The sequence below is a fragment of the Triturus cristatus genome, chromosome 7 (assembly GCF_964204655.1).
Source record: "Triturus cristatus chromosome 7, aTriCri1.1, whole genome shotgun sequence".
In the NCBI taxonomy this organism is placed as follows: Eukaryota; Metazoa; Chordata; class Amphibia; order Caudata; family Salamandridae; genus Triturus; species Triturus cristatus.
The window spans coordinates 509,708,647-509,728,691 of NC_140590.1; positions in this window are offsets into that span (position 1 = coordinate 509,708,647).

The following is a 20,045-nucleotide window of genomic DNA, read 5'->3' on the forward strand; positions in this document are numbered from 1 at the left end:
AGGTTCCAGTTACTTTCAATGCTTTTAGGCAGTCCACAGTTCTCAAAAGGGCAATTTTCTACCTCAAATAGGCTTCTTTCTGTGTCTGTGCGCTTCGTAGCGCCTCCGGTACGCTTCGTACGAGGTTTTGAACGTGTCTTGCCGTTTCTCACGCTTCTTGCGTGAGCACGCGTACGCTGGACGTGAGCCGTACGGACCGTACCCTCGTAGGTACGCGTCGTACACGTCCGGTACGCCTCTTGCAGAACCTCACGCTTCCCGTGTGAGCAACGTCCTATATATTCAATGGAGTACGGACCGTACCTTCACTGGGGCCTCGCACAGCTGATACGAAGGGTGCCAAAGTTCACGCTTCACGTGTGAACATGGTAGCGGTACGGCAGCGCCAGTACGGCCCGAACAAAGCAACGGACGGGTCGTACCAGCGCGCGCAGCTCACAGTACCTTTGTTCTTTGGGGGAGATGGTTGTACCAGCCTCAGGGGTCCACAGAGGAGTGTCCCACGTCGCGTTGTCGTCCCTCGTAGTCAGTGGGCGGCGATACTTCGTGGGGCACTTCAGAACTTCCCAGGCTCACAACGAGGTCAGCAGAAGGAGGGGCCGGCCGGGGGTGAGTTCTAGCACGTCGCAGCACTGTCGGCTTCGCTCAGGGGGACAAACAGTGCGTCGCAGGTCCTTACAGGAGCTCCCACGGCCAGGGGGGTCGCAGAGGCTCGGCGCTTGGAGCCGGATCAGTCTCTTTTTTGCTGTGCGAGCTACGGCTCGGGGGGCAGTTGCTTGCGGTGCTCGGGCCAAGTAGGCAGGCCTTTGCTGTGCTCACAGTAGCCCCGGTGGCAGATGTCGCGGTGCTCAGATGAGGGGCACACAGGTTCTCTTGGGTCAGCGTTTTGTAGAATCACCTCCAGCAGCTTCTCTTCTTCCAGGGGAAAGGTAGCGCCCACTGTTCCTGGGGCGCAGTTCAGGGGGCAAGTTTACAAGCAAGCCCTTGGAGATTGTTTGATAAGCACAAGTTGATCAAAAGTCTTTCTCAGTCTTTTCTTCCTCTCCTTCCAGTAGCAAGGCACCCACCGCAGACCAGTCTCTCAGGCTTAGAGACAGTACTCCTCCATACAGCTTTTCCAGGTCCTTCTCTTCAGGCAGTGTTTCTTCTTGGCGCAAACAGGATCTGATTTCTTAGGAGCAGGGCTCCTTCTTTTATAGCAAGTTTCTTTTGTTATTTGTCGCCAGGGGGCCTTGGCCTGGCTCAGTCCAGTTTTGGAGCACTTTGTTGTGGTGACTCTGCTCTTTCCTTTCAGCAGCAGGGCAGAGACATCAGCCGCTCCACAGGGGGCGGAGCCGGCATTGTGGTGGCAGAGCACAGGTCTATTCAGAGCCAAGGTGTACTCCTCCCACCCATCCTGATGTAATCTCTCTACCCACCACCTGGCAGCCAGCCTGTCTCTTGGAATTCCCCAGCCCTGCTCCTTTACTGTTACTAGGCAGAACACACACACACAGCAGAGGCGGACTGAAATGGCCAGGTCAGTAAATACTAACTTTCTAAAAGTAGTATTTACAAACACAGGATATTAAAATAAACTTTACTAAAAGAAGTATTTTATTATTCTGAGTTCAGGCATACTAAATATGACTTTCTACCATGCTCTATGAGTCCCCTGGGATTACAGCGAGTAGTAATTCCAGCAGCCCATTCTGGCCTATGGAGAGCAGGTAGCCTTCAATAGTGAAAAACGAAAATGGCTGTAATTCACTATTAAGACATGCCACACACATCAGGGCATGTCCTACCTTATGCCTACAATGCACCCTGCCATGGGGCCTACCAGAGGGGTGACTAATATGTAGTTAAGGGAAGGTTTAGGGACTGGCAAGTGGGTGCACTTGCGCAGTCAGCGCGACAGTACCAGACCGCGCGCAGGTTCTGCAGTGGCAGACCTTAGACACATTTTACTAGGCCGCTTCTGTGGGTGGCACAACCAGTGCTGCAATCCCACCAGCAGCATTTGTATTTACAAGCCCTGGCACTCCTGGTGCACTTTACTAGGGGCTGATAGTAAACCAAATAAGCCAAACATGGACACCAATCAATGTATACATTTTACCATAGGGAGAGCATATGCACCTTAGCACTGATCAGCAGGGGTAAGGTGCCCAGAGTCATAAAACAGCCAACAACAGGTGAGAAAAAATATAGGAGGAAGGCAAAAAGTTTAGGGATGACCATGCAAAAAGGGCCAGGTCCAACACCCAGGCAGCGCCGCACGCGTGACAATGTGAGGGAGTGCAGACTTTGCTGGCAACGCGCCCGACCTTGGTAGCTAAGCAGGGTCGGGCCCGGTCAGGTGTGGATGGGTGACTGTCTTTGAACACCGGTTTGCAGGCATGACAACACCGGTGTTCCTCCACGCATAACTATCGTGGGCCTGTGGGGGTGGAGGGGCGGACAGACCTGCTCCAAGAACAGGGACCGAATGCTGCAACCCCCCCCCCCCACCCCCGGAACCCCCCCTTACCCGTTGCACCCAGGCATAGACGGCCCGCAAGATGACCAAAAGTCAACGGGGAGGGGCCTATATTTAGGGTGGGAACCTGCAAGGTTAAGGAGCGCTGAGCAGGGGGAAGCCAGGCGTTACAAGACTCCCGCTGGAAGAGGGGACAGTTGCAGCCCGGACATTTTTATTGTGGACGGCGCCCTAGCCCGGGGAGAGGGGGACGCTGGGCACGCTAGGGGGCTGGGTGCCACACTGACAGATCAGGTAGCTCAGTGGACCAATGCATCCATTGCAGGGGCCTGTGTTCGACCTCATGGTCACAGGTTCAAATCCCAGCGGGCCATCCAGCCTTGCATCCTACTGCGGTCGAGAAAAGGAGTATGATTCAGATTGGTTAACAATAAACATCAGTTATTCCGCGCAAGACACCCCGTTAGGGGTGAATGTGCTTCCCCCTCCCTTGCCTCACATTTGTTTGTCTTTGCAGCAGCCCAGTGTGGGAAGAGTAGAGAATTGGACGAGGAGCCCAAAGTGACTCTTGTGAGCTGCAGTACCACTGGCACGCCTGCTGGACAGCACGCCGGTCGCCCGCGTTCCACAATTTGTTGAGTAAGTACGGCTTAGACATGGGGGGCCAGAGCTGGTTCCCCGGACCAGGGCGTGGGACGAGAGCACCATGGGGGAGTAAGCGTGTGGTTTAAACTTTTTTCCTTCTCCTTCCAGATTGGGAGGCACACGCTCGGAATTCGATGGATAGTCAGGGATCCCCAGCGCTTTTTACGATGAGGTCCCAAGTCGAGGAGACCCAGCCAGGCATCTCCGAGGATGCTCGGATCGCCGCTTTTCTCGAATTAGCCAAGACCAAGGGATTGGCTTGGGCCACCGAACTCTTGAGAACCAACAACCCCGCAGACTCTGGAATTGCCAGCGAGGTCCCGCCCGTAGAGCAGGAGCACAGTGACGAAGCAGGCCCCTCTAGGTCCAAGAGGATACGTCGCCCCACAGTCAAAGACTTTCCGGCGTAGCAACCGACTGCGAGGGGCAGGGCCGCTGCCCCCGCCTAGGGCCGCAACCCCCTCCAGGTGTCCCTGGCTTTGGGAGCTGGACCATCGCCTGCACCTCCCAGCGGCCCTTACCCGGTGGCTTTCGCAACAGCGGAAGACCTTGGTAAGCTCTCTGACACCTTGAGGAGCTTCACGTCGGAGGTCAGAGTGGGCTTAATGCTGGCCAGACCTCCCACTGGTGCCGGGCCCGTCGCTCCCGCCCTCCCCGGGGGGGCTACGGCATCAGCAGCGTTCACACAAGTCTGGGGGGAGGTGGGTAGCCCGGCCAGCGCACCCTGGGCACAGGGGGGAGGACTGGCACCCGCAATCCCCTTGCCCTTGGGAGGACAGCACACAGTTGTGGGGGTCCCCCCGCCGATGACCCATCCCGCTGCCGACACAGCATCAGACACGGCAGTGAACACACCCAACCCACCCACGGTGGTACCACCGGCGGGGCCAACAGCAGTGCCAGCCCTCGCAGTAGTGCCTAAGCCCTTGGTAACCACAGCACCACTATTATCTGGTCGCTGCTCCCTGGGGTGGCAAGTCCCCTTGGCGGCCAAAGAGGGCATCTGGCGTAGGGAGTTTATTGATATTTTCACTCTACTCATGCATGGGGCTGAGGGGGTTGACACCAGGAAGATGGGCGCCAAGGAGGACGATAAGAAGGTGCGCTTTCAAAACTGGCCCGAAAAGAACATTGTCACATGGGGCCAAGCCTTCACCATACTGGGGGCGGTAATAATGGAAAGGTTCCCAGACCAAGGGCCAGGGCTATTTCAGTATGCAAGTGTCATCATGGAGGAGGCAGCAAAGAGCGGGGGTATGGGCTGGTACCGGTATGACTGTGACTTTAGAAAAAAAAGGGCAATCTGTCCGGAATTAGAGTGGGATCAGCTGGAGGTTAGGCTCTGCGTCATGCATATGGGTAAGCACGCAGTGGAAGGGACAGCCAAGCCAAGCACCTCCAATAGTGACAAGAACAAAGAGACAAAGCAGGAAGGGAGGGCACAGACAAGGAAACCCTTTCGGGGGGGCCGGGTGGGGGGGGCCGTAAGCCGGGCTTCAGATCACAGTACAACGGCACCTGCAGGCTGTTCAACGCCGGGTCATGTTCATGGGGCAAGGCGTGCAGGTTCGCCCATAACTACAGTAAGTGTGGGGCCCCCCACACTGCCGCCTCCTGCTCCAAGCGATACAGCCCGGGCCAACCTACGGCTGACAGGACAAGTAAGCACTGCCAGGCCCGAGTCCCTCCCACAACTCCCAGTACCCCTTTGCCTCTCATTGGTAATACAGCCCGCCACGAGCCCTGCGAGCTGGACCTTGCCCCTCCCTCCCCGGGCAAAGGCCCCTCCCCCATTAGCATTGCCAACCTCCTTCCCCTGCTCAATGGGTACCGCAACAGCAAAGACGGCACCCTCATTGCGGAAGGCTTTGTGGAAGGTTTTTGCATCCCATACCAAGGCCCCCTAGTGAGCAGGGATGCGGAGTACCTCAAATCAGCGAGGGACCACCCTGAGATAGTTCTGGCTAAAATAAAGAAGGAAGTGGCCATGGGTAGGGTGGCGGGTCCGTTCAGCACCCCTCCCCTGCCTCATTTCGTAATCTCTCCCCAGGGGTAGTGCCAAAGAAAGAGCCTGGATCTTTCAGGTTGATACAGCACTTGTCGTACCCGGAGGGGGATTCAATAAATTTTTGGATGGAGGAAGGGAGGTGTTCGGTGTCCTACTGCTCCCTAGACCTTGCGGTAGACATGATCAGGAGGGCAGGCAAGGGAGCGTGGTTGGCCAAATCAGACATAGAGTCGGCATTCAGACTGCTGCCGGTCCACCCCGAGAGCCAACACCTCCTGGGCTTCAAGTGGCAGGGCAAAGTTTTCTATGACAGATGTATGCCCATGGGCTGCTCAGTGTCTTGCGCGTACTTTGAGGCTTTCAGCTCCTTCCTTCAATGGGCCCTAATGAGCAAGTACGGGGTAGAGGGAGTGACCCATTACCTTGACAATTTCCTGTTCATCGGGGGTGCTGACACGCAGGAGTGCACCCGAGCACTGCAGTGTTTCCAAGACTTGGCAAAACACTTGGGTGTGCCTTTAGCACCGGGCAAAACTGAGGGTCCGGCGCAAGTCATGATATTTTTAGGCATTGAGTTGGACACGGTTAAGGGCGAGTCCAGACTCCCTGCGGATAAGGTACAGGCTCTGCGTCAGGCGATTCACATTTTGCTGGAGAGGGACAAGGCTACCCTGGGTGACATCCAATGCCTGTTAGGAAGACTTAACTTTGCAGCCAGGGTCATCCCCATGGCGAGGGTTTTCGCTCGGAGATTAGCAAGGGCAACTGCAGGGGTGAAAAAGAAGCACCATTTGGTCAAGTTAGGTACAGGTTTGAAGCAGGACCTCGCCGTGTGGGACGACTTCCTCTCCCAGTTTAATGGAACGGTGATATGGCGGGAACCATGGGTGGACAGTCAGGAGCTATGTCTATTCATGGATGCCTCTGGTAGGGAGGGCTTTGGGGCAATCCTGGGTGAAAACTGGTGTGCTCAGGAGTGGCCAAATGCCTGGTGCAGGCGCAAGATCACAAAGAACATCACGGTACTTGAGCTGTTCCCCATCGTAATTGCTTTACACCTTTGGCCTGAAACCCTGTCGGACAGAAAGGTCCTATTCTGGTCTGACAACATGGCGGTCGTCCAGGTCATCAATGGGCAGACAGCCAGGTGCCGCCTTGTGCTATGCCTGTTGAGGGAACTAGTTAGGATCTGCCTGCGCGCCAATGTGGAATTCAGGGCTAGGCACATTGAAGGTGTAAAAAATGTGGCAGCTGATGCTCTTTCTCGTTTTCAGTGGCTCCGCTTCAGGGAGGCCTGGCCGCGGGCGAGAGCACAGATGACCCTATTCCCGGCGCACCTCTGGAGGATCCTGCAGTGGGACAGCGACTGAGAACCATGGGGGAGAGAGCACTGGCCCCAGGCACCAGGAAACGTTATGGCACACACATGGCCACCTTCAAGACTGTGTCCCTTTCACTAGGCATTTCGGCTGCACCAATAGAGAGGAGAGTCAGAGCATTCGTGGTTTGGGCAAGGGAGCAGGAAAAAAGCCACTCATGGGTGGGTAGCCATCTGGCGGCGGTGAGCCACGATACCAGGCTGTCAGGGGGTTCAGACCCAATGAAATCTTTCGCCAGAAGGGCCGCTCTCAAGGGGTGGGCTAGGGACGAGCCCAGGGTGCCGGACAATAGGGCCCCCATTGATTTTAACATCCTCATGGGTATGCTGGGCGTGCTAGAGGGGGTTACCTATTCAACATACGAGGCCACTCTTTTCTCTGCTGCTTTCTGCTTGGCCTTTTTCGGCTCATTCCGAATTAGTGAGCTGGTGGCCAGGTCCAAGACCGACAATTCAGGGGATGCCTTAGGCATTCCAGACGTGTCCATCACAGATGCTCTGACCATCCGACTCAGGAGGTCAAAGACTGATCAGACTGGGCTTGGGATTGACGTGGTTCTCAGGCCCCTAGGGGACCCCAGGTTTTGCCCGGTCCACTGGGTTAAGGAACTCCTGGTGTGTCGACCCCCTGCCCCGGGATACTTGCTGGTGCATATGTACCAGGCCCCGGTGACCAGATATCAGATAGAAAGAATGATCAGGGCAGGTTTGGTACAGCCGGAGAAGAGATACTCCAGTCACTCATTCAGGATCGGGGCGGCCACGGCTGCTCACATGGCAGGTTTGGAGCCTGATAGGGTGAAAAAGGTGGGGCGGTGGGAGTCAGACTGCTACAAACGGTACGTTCACCCGTGAGGTGTCTTGCTTATTCTTCAGTGTGCAGTGATTTGTAGTGGCATTAATTATTGCGTGTATAATTTACAGAATTATTAAATGACCAGGAGTGTAAACCGTGTCTCTTGTTTTACTAGGGCGACCGGTGTGGGTGATCGGGCATTCATTTATCTCCAGGGTGGCACAATGGGCGTCGCACCGGAACTGGATGAGGCACTTCCCACAGACACAGTTTGAGTGGATGGGTTTCCCTGGCATGAGATGGTGCGAGCTCCGGAACAAGCTGGAGCAGAGACTGGTCGCACAGCGGTCCCCCCCCCCAAATCTTAGTGATTCACTTGGGTGGGAATGACCTCATTGCCCTGGGAAGAAGGCTTCTGCTGCAAGCCATGAAAAGGGACCTAGGGGAGATCTGCAAGCGCGTAGGGCAGTGCGAGGTCCTCTGGTCAAAGATTATTCCACGCAGAACCTGGTGGGGGGCCAAATCAGCGGGGGCAGTAGAGCATTCCAGTAGGCGCCTCAATGGCGCAATGTGCAAGTTTGCGGACCAAAGGGGCTTAGGTTTTATAAGACATGAGATGATCAAAGAGAATGTGAAGGGATACTTTGACAAAGATGGGGTGCACTTGTCACCAGTTGGCATGGATCTATTCCTCTTAGACCTGAGCAAGGTGTTAGAGATGAGAGGTTGCAGGTAGGCTACAACTGTGGTGGGGGGCCCTGGCAGTGACGGGGGCCACCTCCAGAGCTGTGGCGGAGTTACAGGGCGATCTGGAAGCAGGCCGGTACCAAGGGTACCGCTGTGTGGCACCATAGGGGGCGCCACAGCCAAATCCGAGGAGCCTCATGGGAGGGTCCTGGAAGCCGTGTCGGTGCCCCACTAGTCCTTCGGGCATTTGTGGGCCTGAACAACCGGGGGTTTGCTATGCGACGCTCTGCCCCGTGAAGGGGCGTGAGTAGAAGTTACCAACGGTCACGTGATCCTGTAAGAGAATCACTTGGACGGCAGGAAAGGCAGGGTTCGCCCCAGTGCTGCCCGGCTCATCTGGCGGGCAGGCGGCCCAGTTGGTTGCCTGCTCTTGGATTGCCCGTAAGATAACCCACCTCTTACATAATGGCGTATGTAATAAACCTGCAGCAATTTCTACCCAACCAAACAGTCTGTGTGTGTGTTATTTTGGGTATGTATCCTTGTGGAGGGGGGACTGAAGGGTGCCAATGGCGATACTATGCTGCCGACCGTGGCCCCCGCAGGGGGCCACTAGAGCGGTCGGCGCCCTAGTATCGCCTGGGTACTGGTCACCCCTCCCCGCCCCTCCCCCCTTCCACCTTCAGGGGGCGGGGATGCTGGCCGGGGTCTCCCTCCTCTCTCTCCTGCCCAGAAGTGATGCAAAGGGTGTCACTTCCGAGCCTCCTTTGGCGAGGGGGGAGGCTATATAGCCTTCCCCCACCATGCTGGCGACCTCTTGTTCGCCTCGCACGCCGCATCCCTCCCTACCGCTTACCCGGCGTGGTGGTACAGGTGGGGGTGAGAATGTTTTAATGTTTTAATTTTTCATTGCAGGCGGAGTTACAGGGTGATCTGGAAGCAGGCCGATACCAAGGGTGCCTCTGCGTGGCACCATAGGGGGTGCCAGAGCCAAATCCGAGGAGCCTCATGGGAGGGTCCTGGAAGCCGTGTCGGCGCCCCGCTAGTCCTTCGGGCGATTGTGGGCCTGAACAACCGGGGGTTTGCTATGCAACGCTCCGCCCCATGAAGGGGCGTGAGTAGAAGTTACCAACGGTCACGTGATCCTGTAAGAGAATCACTTGGACGGCAGCAAAGTCGGGGTTCACCCCAGTGCTGCCCGGCTCATCAGGCGGGCAGGCGGCCCAGTTGGTTGCCTGCCCTTGGATTGCCCGTAAGATAACCCACCTATTACATAATGGCGTATGTAATAAACCTGCAGCAATTTCTCCCCAACCAAACAGTCTGTGTGTGTGTTATTTTGGGTATGTATCCTTGTGGAGGGGGGACTGAAGGGTGCCAATGGCGATACTATGAGCTGACACCTAGAGCAGGGCTCGAGACCTCCCGCTACACAGCCTCAGGCTATGCCTCTGACCCTGGCACGCAATATTCACACGGCATGCTGTACCCCTTGATGCGGAAAAACAAACGCCCTGCAGCCCCAGCGAAGCAGATGCGGGGCTCTGTGCACAGGTAAGCGCTCCCTGGCCGCCACTCACCTCTCTATCACACAGCCACCATTCACCCCACTGCTATGCAGGTACCACTCAACTCACAGTTACCGCTGCACTCACCTCAAAGCCACGCATCCACCATTCACCTCACTGGGGTGTGGCTTAAGGGCCAGAGTGGCCGACTTTGAAGCTGGGGAACCAGTCTCGAGTCTGGCGGTTGGCTCAAGCCTTGTGTGATTCTGGGCAAATCACTTAATCTTCTGGTGCCCCAAAACATGTATGTGTCCGTCTGTAATGCAACTGGTGCCCATGTAAAGCGCGCTGATAGAGTTTGCGCTTTATAAAACTGTAACAAAAATAAGCCTCAGCGTCAGCTCAACATCCAGTGATTCTGGGCAAATCACTCAATCTCCCTGTGCCTACCAAATAATGAATGTGTCCTTGTGTAATGTAACTGGTGACCTTGGGGTCCGGTTCGTGCTAAATAAAACTACAAAAAAAAACACCTGACCTGCAATAGCCAGATGGGAGGAGGGAAGAGAGGTCATCACACGCTATATTGTGTGACGGTCAACCAAAATGCTCTCTCAGTGAAATCGCTGGAAAGAGAGCTAAACACACAAAGGAGGGACTTTTACAGAAATGCACCAATAAGAAACCAGCATTTCTGAATGCCACAGTTAGTAACCAATGGCAATAGGTGGGTTTGCCAAACCCCACAGAAGAGATATAACAGATCAAAGCTCGACCTAAAAAGAGTGAAGCCGCCCTGCCTACTAAGGTATGTGTGCTTTATCGGTTGGCTGAAACGAAGACCCTGGAACTCGCGCCTAGCGAGGTGAAGGATCGGTTTTTGAAGTAACTTGGCTGCATGCTATTGTGTGCCATCAGATATTTTCTTCATATATTTCTCATCTCATCCCATTACCCTCCTTCCAATTTGCTTTCATTCTGCTCACTCTCCTTTAAATCTCTTCTCCACACTTACTCCTGTTTCACCCATTATTTTATCCTTACACGACCCATCACACATCATGTTTTCCACATCACACATCCCTGGAATTCCATCTCCTTTGTTCTTAGCTCACAAACCCAACTTCTCACATCACCCGCACTCCTAGCATTTCTTATTACTCTGTGGATATCGAACAACCCCTCCTAAATGCTACACTTCCCACCTACCCCATTAAATCTCCAACAAGCTCACTTTTCCTATTATCTCATGCCTTGCACAACTGACGCCACCCTCTTGATAGCTAATTTTTTAAACTTCAACTCACCACTTCCATACCCACCCTTACAGCCTTTAACTCCACTCACCACTCCACATCTACCTACCTCCTACATCCCATTCAAGCTATTTTTCTCATCATGCCACACAACCTCCACAAACCCCAAATGCCACCATCTCAGCTATATCACATATAATCTGGGAGACTTGAATTACGTGGTAATGGAGGAGGAAAATATGCAGTAAGAAAGGAAAAATGATGCTGCACATGGTGGCACATTCTGAGGTAGTATTATTTAATCATTTTCATTTTTACAGACATTGATACTGTTAGATCTCATTAACCCTGGTTTAACACCTGATGTAGCAATCATCAAGTATAAATTGGACAGTGTTTGTTTGCAAAGGATCTGCCATTGCTCAGCTCAATCATTTGCCACTTATTTTGTTGAAACCTGTATATTATGCAGTAGATGGTGGGTTACGCTTCAACATTCAAGTGATCACAAGAAAAATGGTAAGATATGTACTACCTACCTTACCCATGATGCATTGGTGAGGACTAGGTCAGACCTCTGACCAGTGTGTCTCCACCCTTGGCAATGTATCTGCATCTGAGAGCTGTTTGCCCCTTTCCCACAGACACTAAGCAGCAGGTTATGTTCCATCCAAAATAACAATTTGCCGTTTCGTAGAGTTCAGAAGAACAAAACACTGATGTCAATATCTAACAGCACTAGCTGCACTTCAACATTCAAGTAACCACAAGAAGAATTGTAAGTTATGGAATTTCTTGAATTGTATTTACCATGATGCACTGGGGAGGACTTGACAGACCTGTTACCAGTGTGCGTCTGCATCCCATATCATTGTACTCAGTACATTCACCTGCTCGTGAATCTATTACACAGCAGAGAAGTCTTTGCATTCCACTTACCACACCCCAATACACTATTGTGTGCCACACCAAGCCAGACCACACCAATCATCATACCATTACATCTAACATTGCATCATAACATACTTTACTACATATCTGCAGAACCACTTGCCACCACTCTTTAAACTGTCACTACATTGAACTACAATATTCGAACAAGCTTCACATAGCACATCCCATCAGACTTAATGGTACCATGAAACCTCATTCATTATCACACCACTCCACCGACTAGTCAACATAGCACAACACTTAGCAGCAGACTTCACTTAGCATACAATTCAACATTACACCACCCCATATCACATCACAATGTCCAACATCGCCACAATCCAGAGTACACCATATATCACCAAATCACATACAACAATACCTTATTTGATAGAGAGCAGTATGTCACACCACACCACAACTTTACACCACTCCTCACTACTCTGCACAATATTAAACCATGCCATGACAAAGTACATCATAAGAGAACACACCATATTACACCTTACAATTTCACCAGCTATTATGGCACTCCAGACCAATCAATAGCCCGTTGTGCTACACTATATCACACAACAATGGACCAGGCCACATCTGTCACTGAAGCATATCACACTAACCCATACAACACTCTATTCCACATAATTTGATACCAGAGCAATAATGGTACACACCATACCATACCACAATCATTACCCTCGGCTATGTCTCAACATTCAACTACATACCAATATAACATATCATTTTGCAACACACAGCACCAGCCAACTGCCCTTCCTGCTATTCAGCACTACCCAGTCCAACACCACCACACACAATCCCACCAACACATAACTCCACAACTTGCTATACCACATTGTACACACCTTCAAACATCATACAATATCATATAGCAAGCACATTACACTATAACACATTAAAATATAATACACCACATAGCAGCAATGCAGCATATAATCATTCCATGTCATATTGCATCAAATTACACTAAAATACAATTAAATGCCTCATCTAATCACAACTTTCCACGTTGCACTAAGCCATCCAATACCACATCACAACATATGATGTCACACTGTCGACACGGCATAACTCCATACCCAATGACTACACCACACCTTGCCACACTAGAGTACATTAAGTGTAACCAGACAGTATAACATAACCCCCACCATTTCGTTTCTCATCAAAACATGCTGACCCAAGTGTAAACAGAGTATATCATGCATCACTGTTTAACACAACATAACTCTAATCATACCACATATCATATAACCACACTATATCACATCCTACACTACACCACTTCACAAAATCTCACTTTAGCGTCTACAAAAAATTCTGCCATAAAATTATAATAGTTTGGCAACACTCCCAGTACAAAGCTTCTTCCAAGGGTTTTGTATTTTAGTTTTGGAGGCAGTTAGCCGGTTGCTTGATTACATTTTGCTTTAGAGATACTTTCTATATTTGAAGAGCTCTCAGGTGTATAGCATTGAAAGAGTGTCTTGCATGTTTCATAATGTCATATGCACTGCTCTGCTGAACAGAGCAAGGGAAGCATTTCTTTTTCCAATATCTTTTTCTTAGAACTTTCAAAGTGTATCACAAATTTGACATTAAACAGATCTTCAACCTTTTCTGGAGCAAACTCCTACTTATTAAAGAAGAATGCAAGTTCAAATGAGCACATGCAAAGCCGTCTCTTTAGATTCATGTATTGTTCTTCTTTACCTACTAATCTAATTTTATTTCCCCAGAGACAAGGGAAACATTATATATTAGATAGGAAGCGCCAGGAGATGGTATTGTAGCCAGTGCACATGAAAGTGACTTTGAGTGCTACTGAACAGAAATATGGAGCTATTTGTACCGTAGAAACTTGAGTTGTGATCATTCTGAACACCTATTTGCTGCAATGATTGGTAATTTAATCAATGCTGTTTAAGGATTACCTAGTAACTAAGGTAAGGATTATAAAAAATGAGAAATGAAAATGCAGTATTATAAACTGCGAAGGACCTATTGGTGATCACAAAAATATATGAAAAATACGGTTTTAGCTTTTCTCTGTTGCAATATATATAACTGTTGAATCATTGATGCCACCCCACCAATATACACACATATTACTCATTCAATATTCAATTACAACACATAGGAACTTGCAATCCCCGTATAAAAACGCGCCTCTGGAAGTTGTGAAGTCCCTGGTCACCTTTAATCAGACCCCCCAGAATATTGCGGCATGGATTAGCAAATTTAGCGGCACAAATATGGAAATGTAGCGGCACAAATATGGAAATTTAGCAGCATTTTTGCGGCACTTTATTTTACTGATGATCATTCATTTTCAGCCTGAAATCAATGGACCTCCCATGATGGTTGGTCCTTTACTTCGGTTGTTACAGGGTACATGTTATTTAGTGTTGTAAGCACCATTTATTTTCTTTATTGAGTTTCTCTTGCTGCATGCACCGCGTGCCTTGCCTACATTCAGTGCACCATACAGCTCTCTCCCGCCACCCTCCGGGCGCCACGCTTTAGGTTTCAGCACAGCGCCTTTAAGACAGAAGAAGAATAAATGAGCCAGTTGTTGAAATATGGAAAAACCTGTTGCTAGCTCAAAGATTTGACATCCCCACAAAAAATAAGGTTCTTCCTCGAGAATCTGTGAATTGTGCATGCAGATGCGATTTGAGGAGGGCCACAGATGCAAGAAAATGTCCGGTCCTTATGAACTGAAGAATTACCTGCAGGGTCTTAATTTTGTATGCCACATGGGGGGTTCAACATTTCACCTCTAGTAAGTCCAAAATCGGTTTGTATTCCCCTGATACCTTCTAAACCAAAAACAAGAGTATAATCTTGTCCCTTCTGGAAGGATGGACTGAAATTGCCTTGTTCAATACATTTTATGTCGCCTCCATTAAAGCTGCTGCTTCTGGGGTTTGTCTGGAAGAGGAGCTGGTTAAAAACAGTCTACTCAGTCTTGCTGAAAGAATAAACTAGAACTTTATTAAAATTTAGACCTATAATATATATATATACACACACACACACATATATATATATATATATATATATATATATATATATATATACTCAATTTTATTATTCCGATAATTAGGTTTCGTTATGTGAAATTGCCAAAATTATGCAATTACACTAAAATAATTAAAATTTCACTCAGACCTGGTCGGTGTGAGTGTGAGAGCCACCAGTCATTTCGATTTGCCCTGCAGGTCTGTGAGGTCGAGTCTCGAGCTCCATTAACCATGCTGTTAAATAATCTCAAAAACAAAAACCATGGTGATGGACGACTCCCAGATCATATCTGCACAGGACGGTGGAGGTTTTGAATCTAGCAACAGGTAAAATACTTGACTGCAAAAGTCCTCATGCCACAGGCCACACCCAATGATCCTCAAAGCAGTTTTAATGGCAGAGCGTAGACCTCTCTGAATGGCTTCTGTCCAGAAATATCACACGGCAATAAAGTAGATGTGTGAGAAATGAACTACCAACGCAGACTGAAGTGATGAGAACTTCACACACTGAGCAGGTGTCTGGCGAAAGGCCTCATCATCATGTTCAAGTCTACAGCCAACGGCATCCTTTTAGTCGATGGTTGCTAGAAACTAATCAGGTCTAAATGTAAATGGCAAGACATGTATATTCAGTCTCCCGCCAACAGATTAGCTCCTTCTGTTTTAGGAGAAAACTCGCACACAAACATAGGTATACTCGAGTCACTTGCAGTAAAATCGAACATGCGTGGGCAGAGCCAGCCTTGGTAAAGCACAGGATGCAGGCAGTAGCTGCTGAGTGGGTCTGGCCCCAACTTGCACACATATTTCCATCCTCTGGCAAATTAAAAAGGTGAATTGAAGCCTTCGGGTACAGGGGGGGACGCAAGTAATAAGACCTCGGTGGATTTTTGCACTCATCCGTGGATTAAACTAGCATAACGCCTTTTCCGGATATCTTAAATACCATGGAAATGGAGGGGCGGACCCCCCCATACAAAGGTACGATGTTCCAAGTAGACCGGGTGGGAATGAGGAAACTAAGAGCAAAATGTGGATGAAGGTGTGTACTTAAAGTGCCTCTCTGGAAGTAAGGAAAGCAAGCTCTCTCTCTGCCCCTGTAGACCAAGGCAAAGGCTAGACCCCTTCACCTTAGCAATTGTGCAGCATACACTTGAACCTGTTGATGCGGAGCCAAGACACCCCAGACGGGAATATGGGTAAAACGAGGGGTAGCTGTGCTGTCTGAGGCCCGTGTCCAATTACCACAGGCAGACTGCAAAGGGCACAATCCACTGTGGTTTAGGGGCTCACTGTGGAACCAGCTGGCCCAACTGCAATCCCGGGGTACCTACCTTGGGCACAAAAGGCTGTTCGAATCATTAGGCCCATGCGCCTCTATTCCTCGGGCAAAAATCTGAAATGCTTTGAAACTGGCAACCTGTCAGTGCAAAGCACTACAAACACCAGCTTTTAAAAGCTGTACTTTCCGGCTTGATGCTAGATCGGGCACATTCTGCCGGGCTTCCACTCAGCTGAAGAGAAATCACGCTGATGCTTGCATGGTCGTAGAACCCGGGAGAGGTATTTATATCCTCACCGTGATATTCACGAGAAGACTGTTCAACACTTCCATCAAATTCAACAGTTTATTATATTCAAAAATAGGTGTGGGAGGAGGGGGAGGGGTTGTGAACGACACTACCAGAAATTTTACAAAGAAAAATGGGATGTGACGGACCGGGTGAGACAAATGCGCCTGGAAAACACTCTTGCAAATCAGTAAAGTTGTTAAAATCCGTATTTCATGGTTTCAGTATAGTCGGTGCTCTTAAAACAAAGTCCAACACAGCATTTAAGGGGATATTAGGATGCGAGAGGCCCAGAGATTCTTGTCTCCAGTTTGTTGGATGCAAAAATCTATTGGATGAATATGGAGGGATGGCATCTTCCAAAATTTCGCAGGCAGTTTTGTAAAAATCGCGGCACTTTTACAAAACTGCCGATTTCGCGATTTTATTGCAAATCGCGAAATCGCGAAATCCTGGAGGGTCTGTTTAATAGAGAAGTAAGGTACCTGTTCAACTGTAATAAATACAGTGTTAGTCACAATGCATGCTGCCAGGAGCCAAGGTGAACTACGTCATGGAGCATAATTACAGGTGCAGTTCAAAGAAAGATTTAAGGAACCGGCTATACCTATACCATATGAACTCTTTCTCCACTTAGCACCCCCACACAAAGCCAACTGGAGAAATTTCTCTAACACACAATTCCACCTTTCTACAATGCCATTTTTGAGGGAAATTCACAGAATTTTGCATGTGCCTGATTCCATCATGTTTTAAACATGACCCCTTTTCACCTGACATTGGGTGAATGCTGTTATCAATCACCAATATTTCAGGTAACACTTAATAACGTAGGGGCATATTATCAAGAAACGGCGTTAAGATTATCTCCGCTTTAGCGGCAGAAAACTGCTGCTAAAGTGGCGATAATGGGCTTGATAATATGCCCTTGAAAACTCCCATAGAAGCCCATGTTCTGGTGTCAACATGGGCTTCTATGGGAATTTTCAAGGGCATATTATCACAGGACTGTCCTGTGTCTGGACCTTGCCTTGCACTGTGCCTCCTGGACTCTGCACTTGGTGGAGTGATGCTGCTGCGGCTTGTTACCTCCTCACTTTCACCACCATCTCCAGACCCTGTGGCAGTGATGTGTGTTGTCTGAAACACTTCTAACGCAGTGGTGACAGTAACCAACCCCCTAGCAACATCCTGGCTGCAGTGGGCCATTTCCAACTGCATGGCCACTGAGCGTCTGCTAAGGACAGAGGTGGCATTGCATAGGCGGTTTACCGCCTTTGGGTACCCTTCCATGCGCTGTTTGTCTCTGCGCCTTGCCCCACGTTCAATGTTCATTTTGCTGCACAACAGCCTTACAGCCTCAGCCATGTCCCGCATGCCTTCTGCAACGGTATTGTTCAAACCATTTATGCCCTCCTTCATGTCCCTCATGTGTTTGTTCATGGCCACCATCTGACGTTGCATTGACCGCATTGTCTTCCCTTGCAGCCGCTGCACCTTCAACATGTTTCCCTCCAGACCTGCAAATACACTGGAATCTTCACCCTGTGCATCTGAACTATGTGCCCTTGGTCTACGTTGTCGAGCACTTGTGTGGCAATGCTCCATGGGTGACTGTGTCTCTGGAGTCTGTTCTGCCTCTTCCTGCATGGTCTGTGGGGCTCCCGTGGTCCCCTCCTCTGACACCTCCATCTCCTGAAGGCTACCCACTGTATACCTCCTGGGTCTCAGTGGTGGTGGTGGGACATCTGCGGGTGACAGGGTCTCTTCCTCCTGATTGTCGTGTCCCCTAAGTGCCTCTTCTGACTCCCTCGCAGCAGTCTGGGGTATATGTTCGCCTGTGGGTACAGAATGTCAACTGACTTGCCTTGCAGCATTTGTGTTTCATTAAATTACATGAATGCCATTTAAACTAACAGTCCCCAGCTTGCTTATTTACTGATGTGGGTCACATGCACTTGGGTCCAGTGGAATCACTGGTATGCTATGTGTTAATTAGGACTCCATCTCCCAAGATACATTGCTGGTTGTAAGCAAATAATGGACTGGAGTGGGATTCATACTTGCTCTTTGGGGATTGGGGATTGGGGAGGGGGGCACACCATGCTGTGCATGCATCTTATCTTGTCTGTTGTTTCCTCTGGCTGAGCTGTCTGCGTCTCCAATGCCAATGATGGTCTCAGGCTGGAGGGTGGACTCCATCAATTCTACCAGTGGTGTTGTTTCTGGCACAGTGGATGTTCCGCCACCAGTCTGATGAGCTTGTTTGAGCCTGTCACCCACCCTCTCCTTGGCACGGGAGTGGAGGTCATACCAGCACTTCTTCAGCTCATCAATGGAGCGCTGGGTGACACCAATGGCATTCATTTTTCCTTGTATTTCTAGGCATATCTTACGTTTCTGGGATTCAGGAAAATGCAGAGATTTCTTCCCAAACAACTGGTCGTGAATCTTTACCACCTCCTCAATTAAAACCTCCAACTCCTTCTCGCTGAATTTATGTTTCCTCTTCCTCTCTGTGGGCTCCTTTCCCTTCTCCTGTGTGTCCATACTTGTATTTGGTGTCTGCTTGGTAATTACTGTGCGGCTCCTGGGTGTGTGGTCCTGCTCCCTGCCTCTCCCACAGCTTCAGGATCAGTGAAACAGCATGTGTCAGGCCACTTCCTGGTTGTGATGTCATCAGGGTGCACCGTAATAGTAGATTCGCTAATTTGCAATTTTTTTAAGATTGCGATTTCGCAAATACTGATTCGGTAATACGGATTCGGTATTGATTTAGCGATTATTACCGACTCGCTAACTTTTAGCGAATTTTTCTCTACAACGTTGTTTTCGAGTTCTTAATAGCGATTCGGTAAAAATCGCTATTAAGAACTCGCAATTTGGTTTTTACCTACATCTGGTCCTATATCTCCAAAACCAGCATTAGTGACTTGTTCTTTATCATCAACCCTAACTGAAACTTGAGACAAGCAATCAGCTAACATGTTGGACATTCCTTGAAGTTACTCCTTTCAAATATTATTCGATATTGCCACTTGGAGATTGGACATTGTCCTTGGAGATGCTTGGAGAGGCTTGGAGAGGCTTTACTACAACCTCTAGTGGCAAACAAATCTACTAATGCCCTATAATCAATCCTCATTTTAAAAGGCACACCCAAAGATATGTCCTAAAATGGGTCACAGCCCCACTTACAAGCTAGAAATTCCTTCTCTATAGGCAAGTATTTATTCTCTACCTCTTTCAAAGGCCGTAAGGTAAATACAACTGCTACCAAAATACAATTGATATCCTGAAGCAACTCAGCTTAAATACCAACATTATTAGTCTCAGAAACTTTAACTACATGTTGTATCAAATGGTAGAAGAGCAAGTGCATTATAAATTAGAGTTTTACATTGTGAACTCACTCTTGCACTGATTACTACAAATAAACATCAAATGGTGTTGTCTGATGTCTCATGTAAGTAGTTTGTTTTCCCATAAATGCAGGAATACATTATGAATAGTACCTGGCCAATCCTAGAAATTACCTTAACTTATCTTTGTTCCTAGGACTGAAAACCTCAATTAAGGTGGATGCAATTTTTGTTTCGATGAAACATCATTCCGTTTTATGCAGTGATCATGCTACTCAACACCAGTCTTAGCAATTTTGCATTAATCTTTAGTAATAGTTTACCCATTTTTCCCCAATGTAGTCAAGACTTGTAATAAAGTTTTGTCATATTCTTCCCCAGATAAACCGT